We start from the raw sequence: 14,689 nt of genomic DNA on the forward strand, positions 1-14,689 counted from the left end.
GCGAGGGGGCTCCGCGTGGCCTCTCTCTCTCTCTGTGTGTGTGTTTCTCCCCCTCACCCCGGCCCGCCCGCCTCCCCCGCTTCCTCTCTCCGAGAGGCCGCGTGGGTGGGTGGTTAGCTGGCAGGCAGGGAGAGCGGGGTGGGTGGCTGCGCGGCTCCTTGGGAGGGGGCGCAGACAGGTGGGCTGGCCCAGTGTTTCAGGCGAGCGTGGTCGGCGACGGGAGGAAAAGGAAGGGGGCGGCCGGGAGAGCAGCGGAGTCAGGTGACTTGACTGACGGACTGACTGACTCCGCGTGTGTGTGTGTGCGCGCGCGCTGTGCGCCTCAGTCAGGTTGTGGTGCAGGCGGGCGGAGGGGGCGGCCTGGCTGTGTGTAGGCAGCAGGCAGGCTGGCGAGAGAGCTGCGCGCACCGAGCGGCGCCAGAGGCGCCTGGAGACTCGGGCATGTGATAAAAAGCAAAGAGGGGGGGGGGAGGAGGAGGGCGAGGAAAGAGGGGAGGGCGCCGGCTATAGATGCGCCGGGACTTCGCGAGCGAGGGCAGCCGGCGGGAGAAACGTGCCTGGGAGAGAGCACGCGCGCTCTCTCTCTCTCGCTCGCGCGCTCCTCCTTCCCTCACGCGCTCCCTCCCGGGGAGGGAGTAGCGGCTCGTGGACCTACGAGGCGAGGCGGGGAGCTCGCTCTCTCCCTCCCTCCCTAGGAATCCCAAGCGGCGAAGGAGCGGCACCCGCAGTGCGAGGCTCCCCCTGGCTGTTTGGAGCGGGCTGAGCGAGCAGGGGCGGGCGAAGGGGGAAGCCCAGGGAGCTGCAAGGAGCCGCCGCCGCCGCCGCCGCCGCCACTTCATCCTGCGGCACCAGGAGGCAGCGAGCGCGAGAGGAGAAGCAGCCCATGTGCGCAGGTGGGCAACACCCGTTTCCACCGCATTGTCAGCCCCGGGTGGCTGCAGCCATGTGGGCGGCGGCGGCGGCGGAGGGGGGCGAGTAGGGCGGCGAGCCAATCGGGAGACCGGCTGCTGCCTCGGTGGGGTCTGTTTGTGTGTCTGAGGGAGAGATGTAGCGCACAACTTGCTGCCTTGCTTTTGCTGGATGGAGGTGCAGGGCTGCAAGAGTGAGTGGTTATTCGCGGTGGTGGGGGTGGTGGCAATCGGTTGTTTTGCTCCTCACCCCCCCCCTTCCATTGGCTGTCTAAAAATACATATGCATGTAACCGTACCTATAGCTCTGTGTGCGTGTTGTGTGGCTAATGGCAACGGAGAGGGGGTTTTTCCCCCCTTTAGCGTGGCTTGCTTATGTTTTGTTTTGTTTTTTTACTGGGGGTTTTGGACCGAAGAAGTACCGAAGCGAGGGGCAAGAGAGTAAGAGCAGCGTGTGTACCTCTTGACAAGTGGCTCGGCGTCGTCGAGCGGGCAGGGAGCCTGGCCATGTGCAGAACACAGCAGTTCTAGAGTAGTAATTTCCAGGGAGAGGGAGACGAGTCTGCTGCTGTATGTGCTGTGCAAGATATACAGTGAAGCAGTACAGTCTGGTGTTAGACAAAATTGCTGCTGTCCATGCGTATTCAGATTTTGGGTTAAAGGCATCTAACACAAGAATACTGATGATTGGCAGGAAAGTCGTGCATGTGGGAAAAACAAAACCTCTTATAGGAGACAGCTTGTCTCGCTTTTCTGACTAGCAGAGTATGAGAATAATATTACCCTGGCAGGGGAATCAGGGCTGAGGGTATTTGTTGGAGGGCAATGTGTTAAATTGGTTGCACAAAACACTCTTTATTCTAACACAGAATAACTCTTTAGAAAATGGACAACGCGGCAACATGTACGTTGCAACACAAATAGAATGGAGAAAACTTCTATCACAGAAGTACGCTAGGCTTCCGCTGCAGTCTTGTATGCCCTTGGAATTAACGTGGCTTACTTTTGAGTAAACACCGATACGGTTGTGGTGGAAACCTCTGTATACATTTTTAGCATACGTGGTTTGTGTACTAGCTTCTGATATGTATATGGGTTGTCTTTATAGAATAACCATATCATTTAAATAGTTGCTTATTGCACATTTTTTTGTGTGTGTGTGTGTGTGTGTGTGTATTTCGTACAAAGCTAATCAGAGATGTTTTATGTTGCTATATATGTTATTGTACCCCCCCCCCCCATGAAAGCTGTAAAGTATTAAATATTAAGACAACAAATGCATCTTATTTTTCCTAACCTTTACATGGTCTTGAGTTAATATAGAAGAAATACTTCAAGGATGCAATTCTGTACTTAAATTGCCTGGGATTAAGCCCTACTGAATGCACTGGGACTTTCTTTTGAGTAGACGTGCATGGAATTGTGCTGCAAAAGAAACTGTAGCTATCTTTATGCCTATATTATTAGTGGGAATGATTGAGTCCCTTTAACACAATCTAGGCTAGAGTTTGGATGTGACATTAGTCTACCAAGAGATTTAATAGATGTCTAATTTCTTCTATTGACTATAGATGGCAGTGTGGAAGCCAAATACAAACATTGGCAGAAGTTATTTTCTCTCTCTCTGAGAAAATGAAGAGAGTGTACACATGACTAGGCTTGGGAACTTGAGAAACCACAGGTATGTAAATTGATTAATCTAACTGCCTATAGTGCTCCCAGTATTTACCAAATTTTGACAGTTGGCCATTTTTAAACAGAATTTAACTTAAAATATCAGAAGCATTTGAGCTTGTTTCAAAAGCCAAAAGGTACAGAAAAAACATAGTAGCTTGAAAGTAGAATACTAGTTTGAAAGAATCAAGGAGGGCTGGTATGCATGCAAGAGATTCCTTGAAAGCTATGCTCTAAGATTTTTCTTCAGTATCATGCTCAATAAGTCCAATGTCGTCTTCTGCTACTACTGCTAAAATCATATGTTTCAGTTCCGCAAAACAATGATTTCTGGCACAAATAAGCTAATTAAGGCTGGCATTTCCCTTTTAAAGCTGCCTAATTTACTTATTTCCTGAGCCTCAGTGCATTCAAAAGCAAGTTAAATTAAAATCAATGTGATTTTAATTTATATAAAAGTGTTTAGAATAGGGGTGGCAGCCAATGGCGGTTTCAGAATTACTGTGGAATCATATCTCTGTAGAGATAAGGAAAGTCAAGATGTTTTACTGAAAATATGTGGACAAGAAATATATTTTCTGGGGATCCGCAATGCACTGAACAGTGATGAGCATGTCTTTTAGACTAGCAAGAAACAGGTGGTGTCTCTGATCTCCGGTTTTTGGAGATCGGAGTCATAGGCTTTTGGAAAAATGAGTGCTTATAAAAACCATAATGGCATCAGGAATGAGCTGCCACCCTTCTGGCTCAGAAGAAATGAGGATCCTCTGAATCTCAGCATGAGGTATGGTGGAGCCCAAACCCTTATTTGAGGCTCTTGCTGCTTTGAAATGCCTCTGAAGCTCAGCATGACATCAGAGGAAAGGTCTCAACCTACTCTTAGCTCAGGCGAAGGGTGAGCACACACACACTGATGTTTCGGTGGGATTTGGAAGCAGTACGTTTGAATGCTTCCATTACTCAGTTTGATGCAATGGCTGAGAACTCACTACCCTCCTGATCCAGGACAGGGGCAGGGTTGGTAGTTCCCATTAATTTTGGCTGGCTGCCAAGGCTAGCAAAAGTTTTCAGCTGCTGATTGTAGTCTGCAGATTACACTGTCATAGGAGAGAGGCTGTGTTTGGTTAAATCTCACATTTGATATTCTTATGTATGCTGATCATAAACTGATTTGCTTGTTGTATCGTACCAGTGTGTTTAACTATGGCAACTGCATGCACTGAAATGGATGTTTACAGTCTGAATGTACTGATTATTCTTTATAAAACTCTGGTAATTTACAGTGTTTTTAAATAAATATATAAACAGCAAACACTGTTTAATGTGGTTACACACACACACACACACACACACACACACACACACAATGAGAGAATAGTGAAAATGTGGATGCAAAATTAAAGTAATTAACAATGTATTTTCATTAGCTGATAAAATTTCAATTAGCTATATAGAGATGTCTTTAAAAATGAATATAGACATTTCCAAGAGCTTTCAAAGAATATAATTCAGAGGCATTTACAGTAAATAAGTTGCAAAAACCAGGACTTTGAATCTTACTTCAATATAAGTGCCTTTACAGTATACCATGCTAATGCCAATATATATCTATTTTGCTTTATTCCTTTTCCATGTGTCAAAAGGAGTTTTTAAACCAATTTCTCCTTAGAGAGAGAACTGAACTAAGTAAAGTAAAAATAAACATTTGAGCCCTGTTTCTTTAAATACCTTGCAGTATTCAAACATGCATACTTGTACCTCTATCCTTAAAGTACTCATTGGGAGATCTGAGATCGATAGGATTTATAACATGTGGCATAATTGATATATAAAGGTAAACAGAACTTGCCGGCTATGCAGCATTTTGGGCTTATGAACATATGAATTTGAAAGCTTATTGGACTAATTGTATTACTGGCAGGTGTACATCAGAATGAAAGCATAAATTCATAGCCATACATATAAAAATGTGGTAGTATGTCGTCGTATTACAGTAAGCAGTCATAAAATATTAACAGTAATGTCTAATGTAAGCGAAGCAGTAGGCAGAGTGCTCTACTGAGGGTTCTTATTACAGAGACTTCACTAGTCTACAAGTACCATTACTGTACATTGTGATGAATTGCCATAAATAATTGAAATAAACTGTCATCGTATTCAGAGTGCCTGATCTGTTTTTTTGGCGTGTTCACAAAGTAATTGGGAGGAAAACTCTTCCATTCAGAGAGATTCCACAGCTGCTTTGTGTAAGTTGATGAGGGTATGCTATATGAATGTCAAATTGCGTGTATTCATTATCAGAAATCTTGGGGGAAAGTTTCTGCTGCAGACAGGTTTCTTCTTTTCCCCGGTTCTCTTTGGGGCTCCACTTTCCGCAGTTCAGCCATCTCGGCAGCTTGCATTCCTGCTGTTTTGAGTGCTACACAACATGGATCCTTGCATTCTTTTTTGTGTGAGTCAAACCACGCAGATAATGATCAAACACTGGATTCCAGCCAAAAGGCAGATGCTGATGGTTCTTCTTCCAGACAAACTCCAAGGATGGAGAGCCTGTGAGCACAGATAGCATCCTGAAGCACTTACCTGCGTTGGAAGAATTCATTGTAACAGCAAATGCTTTCAAGCTCCAGCTGGTCTCCTGAGGACAGTATTAACAGAGCATGGGAAGCCTCTGTAGCCCAATGCTAGAGCACCTGCTTTGCAGAAGGTCCCAGGTTCAGTCCCTGGGCCATTTCCAAGTAGAAATGGAAAAAGGTTTCCTGCTTGAAACCTTGGAGAGCCACTGCCAGTCAGTGGAGGCAGAACTGAACTGGGTGGCCAATGGACTGACTCAATATAAGGCAGCTTCCCATGTTTCTAGGAAAGTGGAAAGCATAGGAAAGAGTTTATTCCCCATTTGTAAACCAGAAAAAGAGGAAAGGCAATGGATATTTTTGTCTAAATGGATTTGCTATGGTGGGGCTCAAGTCCTGGAACCTTTATGCAGGTGCAAAGAGTTGAGAAATTGTTTGTTTATAGCAGGGTACTAGGGAGGTAAGCTGAAATAAAAATAACACCCCTGATTTACTTTAAATCCTTGTGTCCATTGTAAGAATAGTCGTAGCTTACTAGTATGGGGATGGGGTAATCTTTGCTTCCTTTGCTGTGCAACAAACAGAAATCTTCCTAAAGCCTTAATCAGGTGGTAGAAACCTAGGTGTCTTTTTCATTCTAGGCTAGCTTCAGATCCAAGCTATGTTTTATTATTGGGGGAGCAGGGCAAATAGTTGTTCTTTGAAACAACCACGTGGGGAATCTGAGGTTTGCAGATGGGGCTCTCCTATCCTTGCATAGCTGTCAATGTTTCCCTTTTCTTGCAAGGATTCCTATTCGGAACAAGGGAATTTCCCTTTAAAAAAGGGAAACGTTGACAGCTATGTATCCTTGCAGCACAGCTTGTAAGGAAGGAGGTGGTTACAGAGTTGAAGGACAGCTTTGACCTTGCAAAAAGCATGAGTTCAAGGCAAAAAGGTTGGGATGTGGATTGAGAATGTGAGATCTCACAGGAGCTGAGTGGTGAGAAGAGTCCTATATATGACATTTCTTATGTCTTATGTCTTGAGGTATAGGCACATAGTGCAGGGATGACAATAGCAACATTCATGATTGCTCATGGTGTGAACAAGCCCCCAAAGTCTTGCACACGGTTTAACAAACCATAGTTATGTTTTACGACAGTAAAGGGTTTGGGTTTTCTTTAATAAAAAATATTATTATTTAATTGCTTCCTATGAAACATCTCAAAGTGATTTTACAATATCAGAAATACATACATATAAAGCACTTCCATATATAAACACAGTGCTACTTAATGCTGCACTATGGCTAATCTACAGTGAAAGCTTCCCATCTCTTTGCAGCAGTACTAGAGAAGGAGAGTGATAAGGGAGCATGTGATCTTAGGGGGAAGCAGTCACTGAGGCCTGGTGCATTAGTATCACCAGGCATGTGTTTCCAGGAGTCCATTGTGCTTGGGTAGAAATTCTGCCCAGTGGCCATAGAAGAAGCATGGAGGAAAGTCGTTCTGGAGCTTGGTAAGGTTTTTGGTCTGCAGAGGGGAATAGTTGTATATCAGCTAGGCACCTATCAGGTGATGATATGTATATGGAAGATTCCATGCACCTCTCAAATGCTTTTCTTGGGAATTTGAGGAATGGTATTGGAGTGTTTGTGAATAAGCTTGTGGGGCAGTGAAGGGTGTCGACACAGGTGGCCGCTTTTCATGGCAGCAGACCATGGAGAAAGGGTCCCCTAGTCTGAAGAGCATTGGAGCAGGTGAATGCAAAGTTTTATCCCTGCAAAGCAGCTGAGCAGGTCATTTACAGGGTTGAAGGAACTTGCTAGCTGGTGAAGTAGGCAGCTCTCAGCAGCACCTCGCTGCTGATGGCTGTCAAATGATTTTTGTTAAGGAGCTTACAAGGATTCCCTTGTGTTTGTTTTTGTATCTGTTGGGAACTTGGTTGTGCCAGGAGATTGGGTGAGTGGACTTTGCATCATACAGCTTTTTTTCTTCTAGGATGGTCTTGAGTTAAACGTTTCCTGTGTTTAAGAACTCTGGTAAATGTGTGGCCTAGTTAAATCCCAAACTGGTGTCTCCTTAAACAGGTGATCCCTGCTTGCTTTGATCTAAAATCAGTCCCATTTGATTCCAGTATCTGTTTCTTTGGTTTCCTGCATTAGATCAGGCCTGTACATGCCTATGAAAGTTTTCTACTTGGCATCATTCCAGGAAACATTACTCTGTCTCCGTCTTTGGCATTGTTTGTGGTGAGTTGTGGCATTCACGCAATGTTCCCACAGCTAGTGGCTAGCTAGTAAAACGCTGTTGCTGGAAGTCATGTTGGGCAGAAAAGGAATTTGGCAAGAAAATGTTGCCTTTTAAAATTCAGTGAAAGGGCTAGAAGCCAGAAGGAATATTAGATAAGAGAATCATAGACCCTTCTGCTTCATTTTTCTCTGGTCACAGAGCATTGGGAGTAGGTTTTTGATATATAGATATATAGTGTATATACTGAAATTGGCTGTTGGTAGCATATAAGGCAGTGGATACAGAAGAAGTGTTTTGAGCATGCCTTTATCTCATTCACATGATGGTTTGTACTTGGTTAAGTAGCTGTACCCAGTATACTTGGTAGTGTTTTGGCTGGTAACTTATGAATTATGAATGGGGAGTTGAGTGTGTCAAGGAAAATAGAAGCAGCATTAGTGGCATGTCTGGCAACCTGCAAACAAGAGGCAGGACTTACCAGCACCCCTTCCCCTGCTCTCCCTCATGCAGTTGTAAACATGTGCAGACAGAGAACACCTGACAGTGCTGGATTTAGGGTGGAGTGGGCACTCCGTCCCCCGCAGGGCGCCTAGCTGAGGGGGTGCAAAACTGAGAAGATCCATAATTGACAAGATCCATTTGGGCATGCCAAATTTTGCTCTAGCACAGGGCACCATATTACAAAAGATTGCAAAAGTCTGCCTCTGCATCTTTTCAGTTAAGGAGAGGTTGTGAGATTACTCAGGTTGCATAAAATCCATAAATTTCAGCAGAAATCCCAGATCTAGAATATGATCATATAAATACTGTATATACAAACTATAAAAATACATAAAGGGGGGGGGTGGCATGTAAGAAAAACAATGGGTAACAAAGACACTAACTGATTTGTGTGTGTGTGTGTCCATTTGTCTATCAAACAGTTGATATTTAATTGAGTAATTGGCCAAGGTGATTTGATAATCAAATGTCAGCCTAGAACTACATGCAGTAATTAATGAGAGTTGCAGAATGTTGTCAAGCAGTGAAGACAAAAATGTATGCAGGTGCTTATCCAGCTGTGAATGAAGGAGTACCTTTTAATGAAACTTGTAAGTACTTTCGTAAACTGTGACAATTAAGGTTGTGAGGTGTATTATGGCATATGGAATATTTCATAAAATGGGGCAACTGGCATTCTACGAATGGGATCTGTCCCCTGTGGCAATTTTATCTGCATGTGTTTAAATTGCAGTTTTTGTTTATGCAAAATGCATGCACCTATAGATGTGAATGAGATCTTTCTCTTCCCCTGGTTTCCATTTATCTGCAGTCTTAGATAAAAACATCAGTTTATATACATATAAGCTGTTTATAGTGTTCTTGGGCACATGGATTTTGAAAGATGCAATTGCCGAGTATGAAATGGAATGTGTGACACATACATGTATGGCATGTTGCAGCAAAATTAGGCTATTGGATGTGTAACAGTAGATAAACAGCTTGTTACTTTGAAAGTTGTATTTTACCCAATGGATTAAAGAAAACCATGTCTATATCTTTTAAAGACTCTATTATCTGATCCTTTAATGATTCCTTTCCACTTCCATCTCTGTATTCAGCTTTAATCTTTGTATTTGTTTATACATCAAAAGTCTGAAGTGTAATTAAAATGTGGCAAAAGTCCCACGCTAACTAGGTACTCTTCCTCACTTACTTTGACAGTATCCAAAATAAAGAGAAGGTGGGCAATATATATGCTTTCACAATCTTCAGTTGCATATCTTGTGAGGTAGTTTGGGAGTAACGCCTCAAAATAAACAGCCTTGATGTCTCTTGGCTTGTAAAACTCAATATTTAGTGAAGTGCCAAGCAACTAGAACCCCCCTCCTTTTAGAATAAAATGTTTAGCAATTCAACTCTGAAGAAAACATGTCCAGAATTGCACTGTAAGATGCTCACTTGGGCTAGTATTTTTTTTACTCTTGCATAAGACTCATTGAAGTGAATGGGGCATACTCATGAATAATTTCAGGCGAATAATATAGGTATCTTTCTAATGCAACATACGAAGGACTCCACTGAGCAGCCTCAGAGCAGTGACGTTCCTTCTGCCAATTATATATGGAACTAAGACAAGTTTATATCTAAAGATTAATGGTAAAGGTAAAGGACCCCTGACTGTTAGGTCCAGTCGCGAACGACTCTGCGGTTGCAGTGCTCATCTCGCTTTACTGGCCGAGGGAGCCGACGTTTGTCCGCAGACAGTTTTTCCGAGTCATGTGGCCAGCATGACTAAGCCGCTTCTTGTGAAACCTGAGCAGCACATGGAAATGCCATTTACCTTCCCGCTCGAGCAGTACCTATTTATCTACTTGCACTTTGACGTACTTTTGAACTGCTAGGTTGGCAGGAGCTGGGACTGAGCAATGGGAGCTCACCCAGATTCAAACCACCGACCTTCCGATCTGCAAGACCTAGGCTCAGTGGTTTAGACCACAGCACCACCCACGTCCCCATCTAAAGATTAAACACTCATAAAAAGACACTGCTCTTGTAGTGAAGATGCTGCTTCAGATAAGGGAAAGACCAGTCAAATGACATGCACTTGGTGGGATCTTTCAAAAGGGGGCAAGTGGAAGGTTAGCCTTGAAAAAGGATTCAGACAAATATTCATAGCATTTTATGAGGGCCCTAGAAGATAAGAGATGCCATTGCCCACAGGTTGGGCATCACTGCTTTATGCTGTTCCACGAAGTGGGACTGAACCTCAACAGGAGGGGAAGAACAAAGTATGTTGAGGTTTTGGCGTTTTCTGTCTCCGAGTTGCAGGGGCAGCTACGCAACCTGCTCAGAGACCACTTCATATGATGCTTATGGTAAGAACAGCTATTCCTTCCCTGAGCTTCCTTCTCATTAAAGTGTTTGCCAGCAAGACTATCTAAGTTGTTGGAGCTCATGGCTGGATTCCTGTTCTTGCACTTCTGGATCCCTGTTTCCCCCAGTAGCTTCCAAGAATCCTAAATTCTGCTGTGTGTGCTTATGTACCAAGTTATGCAAATGCTGCAAAGCCAATGGAAACTTCCACAGGCTCCATTGCCATTACACACATCACACATTCACACTTCTTTAACCACATTGTCTTACATCAAAACAACCATTGAAGAAAAGGAGGGGATGGAATCAAGCTTGGAGTGAAACTTTAATGACTTGGATCTCTCAGAAACTTCTCCCTTTGGTTCATTTCTCTTTGTTAATTTAATTAGCATCCTGGCAGATTGTGAAAAAATGTGCCAGGTAAAGAGCCAGGAGGGATGTTAAACATTAGGGAAGCTAGAAATTACAATATGATTATGATACTTTGAACAAATTCCCTAAATTCAAGAGTAAGAAATTCCTTAAACAGAAGCATAAGGTTGTTCATGAGGGGAGTAATCAGATTAACATAAATGCTCAGTAATTGGCAAAGTGTTATTCCTGCGGATTTAAAACTACAGGCTAAACTGTACAGGATAAGCAGCAAATATGTTTTGAACTGTAATTTACTTTTTCTTGTGATCATTGCTCTATCATAATACCCTTTGTTTAAGATTCAAGACTCGGAAGACTGTTTTCTGTCCATACTGCAGAGAAGACATGAAGATAATTAGAGTCAGTGGGAGAGGTGGGAAAAGACAGTAGAACCAAAATTATTCAAAATTATTTTTCTTATGAGACCCTTAGCTTCAAGGGACTAATGATGCGTTACACTGTGGGAAGCCATGAAAGGGTTTACCAGGGTTCCACCAACATGACCCAAGGCTTAGATAAAACTACACTCTGTGTAGAAGCATAGCAAAGTAAACATCAGATTAAAAACTTGTGTTTACATTCTTCTAAAGTCCCAAATTTCACTCTTGATCACTGGCTCCATTTGACTGAAATGGAAGCTTGCTAATAAATAACAGTATGTCAGCACATATGTGTTCTCCTCCTTAGTGAATGTTACATGAGGTGTAGCCTCTCCTATTAAAGGCATTCTGGAAAAGAAACTGTCAGAATATAATTTTTCACTCTCATCAGTTATTAAACTTCACTAATTCCTTTGGGTTGCAAAGAACACAGAACACGTAGCTTACCTTTTTATTCCAAAACTAACTCAATCTGTGTCCCACTCTGTTAGCGGGTACTTCTGATTTTGTATTTAATATTATTATTTATTATTACTACAGACCCCTATGGACAATGTAACTTGTTTTAGAATACAAAAAAGTACTGAAATCTTACAAATATTGTGCTTCATTTTTGAAGTGCGCAGCTATGTAACTTCTAAACTACAGAATTGCATCAAAAGCATAATCCACTTTGCTATGGCCCATTGCTCTGCCTGGCTAAGCCCTTCCAGGGCATACTGAGCCCCCTTGGAAACTATCTGACTGCTGAATGAGACACTAGTCAGCTACGTTCATCACAACAGGAATGGAAGGTGGATGAGCTTTGCACCTTGGGAGGCATATACATTGGTAATTCCGTTTATACAAGTGGAGCGGAAAAAACTAGAAAGACATGCTTTCCTCATTATTTTCACAATGCAGCACTTTATGGTTAAAAACCCTGGCAATTGTCTTTGGGAAAAGAACTAGTATCTCTTACTACTTGTCACATTTCTAGATTTTAATATTCCTTATGATAATCTTACTTACATGAGTTTGAATCAAACTGCGGGAGGCAGTGGAAGACAGGAGTGCCTGGCGTGCTCTGGTCCATGGGGTCACGAAGAGTAGGACACGACTAAACAACAGCAATGATATCTTACATCCTTCAAACTTTATTTACCAAAAAACATATTAAGTGAGTTCGAGACCCAGCTACACCAACACTCTTGTTTCCAGTAATTCATATTTTAACATTTCACAATTGACTAATAGTGTCAAAGGGGAAATCCAATGTGTAGATAAGCAGTAAGGATAGTTAGTGGGAGACTTGCCAGTTGAAATGGGGCTTTGTTTGAAAACTGATAACCTGGAATTTGTAGAATAAAATACAATAGTTAATAGGTTTTGAAGGCTGTGTGAGAAGAAAAAAGTTAGCTCGTGTATCCGTAAAAGGATTCTTGATCTGTGAACAGCTAATTCCCCAGCTAACCATTCTTAGCCTAGATATGGTTTTTTCTGCAAAGGGGCCTGCTGTGAAGCGAGAGAAGCAGTATAACTGCTTTAACATCCCCTTTTAAGTTTGGGCAGGAGAGGAATGGAGATATTCTGGGTTCTGTTATTGCCTCTTTTGTTGCCTCAACAGCCTAGTGACCAATGAGAATTCTCAGGGCCCATCATAAGAAAAGAAGCGACAGCACATCTACATGCTTACTTTTTTTAAAAAAAGTACAATTATGTACCACATAATTGGAGCTCAATGTGATGTGTGTGGTTCTTTGCTCCTCTTTTAATCCCCACAACAACCCTGTAAGGTAGAGAGAGCATGGCTGGCCCAACATGGCTCATGGGGTGCAGTGAGCTTCTTGCCTGAGTGGGGATTTGAACTACTGCAATTCCCTAATCATTACTCTCAGGTTCCCTGAAGAAGGACCAGTTGGGTCCAAAACACACTGCAATAAAAACATCTCTTTTGGCCATTTTTTTTTTTTGCTCCTACTTCCAGTGCCCTGGGGGGGGGGGGAGTTCCCATTTTTGTTGCAAATATGTAAGTTGACCAGAATGCTCACCCACACTACAAATGCTTCCCCTCCACTTCTTCATCTGTGTGAATCATGATCAGATGCATAACTAGCACAAGAGAGGTTCAAAGGGAATTTTAACCTTGTGTAAAAAAGTCCTAAATGCAAAACAATTTCTGATGTTCTTTAAACAGTTCCACCCACCACCTCTCTGTCTATTCCAGGAATTACATTTTACAGGTTGTGTTTTAACTTGTAACTTTCAAGTTGTAAGTTAATTATTCTCCATAACTATATCTGCAACATTTTAAAACGTCCACATTACATTTTCATCAGTGGTAAAGGCCCATTTTAATAAAGTGATTTGTTTCCCCCTGCTCCTCCAAAACCAAGTGTTTGGAACCTCTAGACTGATGTGTGGAATTTCACTAAACTAAAATATGTGTAATAAATTCTATTGTTGCATGTGTGGGGATTTCTGCATCTTCCTGAAATGACTTTCTTTCTTTCTTTCTTTCTTTCTTTCTTTCTTTCTTTCTTTCTTTCTTTCTTAAATTTTTACAGATTTTGGCTCACATAGTAATGATTACATGAAGTAATTTACCATGGGGATTTTACCTACCCAACCACAGGCTACTGGTAATCTTTGCAATCTGAAATGAGAACTTGTTTCTTGATGGGAATGTGAAGGGATTTTTTGTATATATGATCATGTATATATGATCATATTAACATTTTACATAAAATTCTGTAAATATAGAATCAATGCAAATGATTTCATGTAATATGAAGGAGGGGGATATGTTTAGCTTATGATTCTGTGTTTTTCCTTTGCTCAGTTCTAAAAAACACCTTTTAATTTCCCCACTTTTGTTAAGTGAGCAATGAAACTGAAGTTCTCTGCAACCTTTTGACTTCTATAAATGATTTTATGAGCATAAAAAGATGGAAAAATCAGGCTGGTGTGTTGTTTATATTAAAATTTTATATCAAACGTGTATAGTGCATTCGAATGTTTGAATAATTAGAACTATAGTCTTCTTTCTACATTTTAAAGTAATCAAATCCTGCAAGCTTTCTACACATTACACATAAGCTAATCAGTTGATGAAGTTTCTCAGCACCATCCCATGCAGCATGGCAAATAATTTTTGAAACCTAGTTGCAATCTTACCAGTTCTGTTATAATAAAATGTATTTTCTGCAACTTTGAATATTTCCCAGAAACTATCTTATGGATGCAAATATATATTATGTGCAAGCCAAAGCATGTTTACTCAGAAGTAAGCCCTACTGAGCCCAATTGAGCTTACTCACTAGTAGGCATACTAAATATTGAGGCATTAGCTGATTTGGGTTTTTTAAATTTGGAACTGAAAATAAAAAGGACATCTACAAGAAATGGAACGATGGACAGGTTGCCAAGGTCTAATAGCCCAGATTTGTAGGGATAGTGTCAAGAAAAAAGCTTTAGGAGAAAGCTTTTAGCCATAGGAAAGTTGAAGCCTGGAACAAGTTCAGGTTGGTGAGGGAAGTTATGAGGAAGAAAAGGGAATTACTCAGGTATGTTCAAAGGAAGGAAGAGGAAATGATAGCCACACTGTCTAGGAAGGGTGGTAAGGAAGAACTATTCACTTCCTATTTTGATTCACCTCACATAAGTAGCAT

At 41.9% G+C, this 14,689-nt stretch overlaps 1 long non-coding RNA gene across 1 annotated transcript; it reads left to right on the forward strand.

Moving 5' to 3' along the window:
* Window positions 1-468: 468 nt before the first annotated feature.
* On the forward strand, window positions 469-14,015 carry LOC144327519 (uncharacterized). The gene is made up of 3 exons (XR_013392592.1): window positions 469-893; window positions 2,480-2,589; window positions 13,586-14,015. It is a non-coding gene; the product is annotated as an uncharacterized LOC144327519 (long non-coding RNA).
* Window positions 14,016-14,689: the final 674 nt, after the last annotated feature.

Source organism: Podarcis muralis, chromosome 4 (genome assembly GCF_964188315.1).
Source record: "Podarcis muralis chromosome 4, rPodMur119.hap1.1, whole genome shotgun sequence".
Taxonomy (NCBI): domain Eukaryota; kingdom Metazoa; phylum Chordata; class Lepidosauria; order Squamata; family Lacertidae; genus Podarcis; species Podarcis muralis.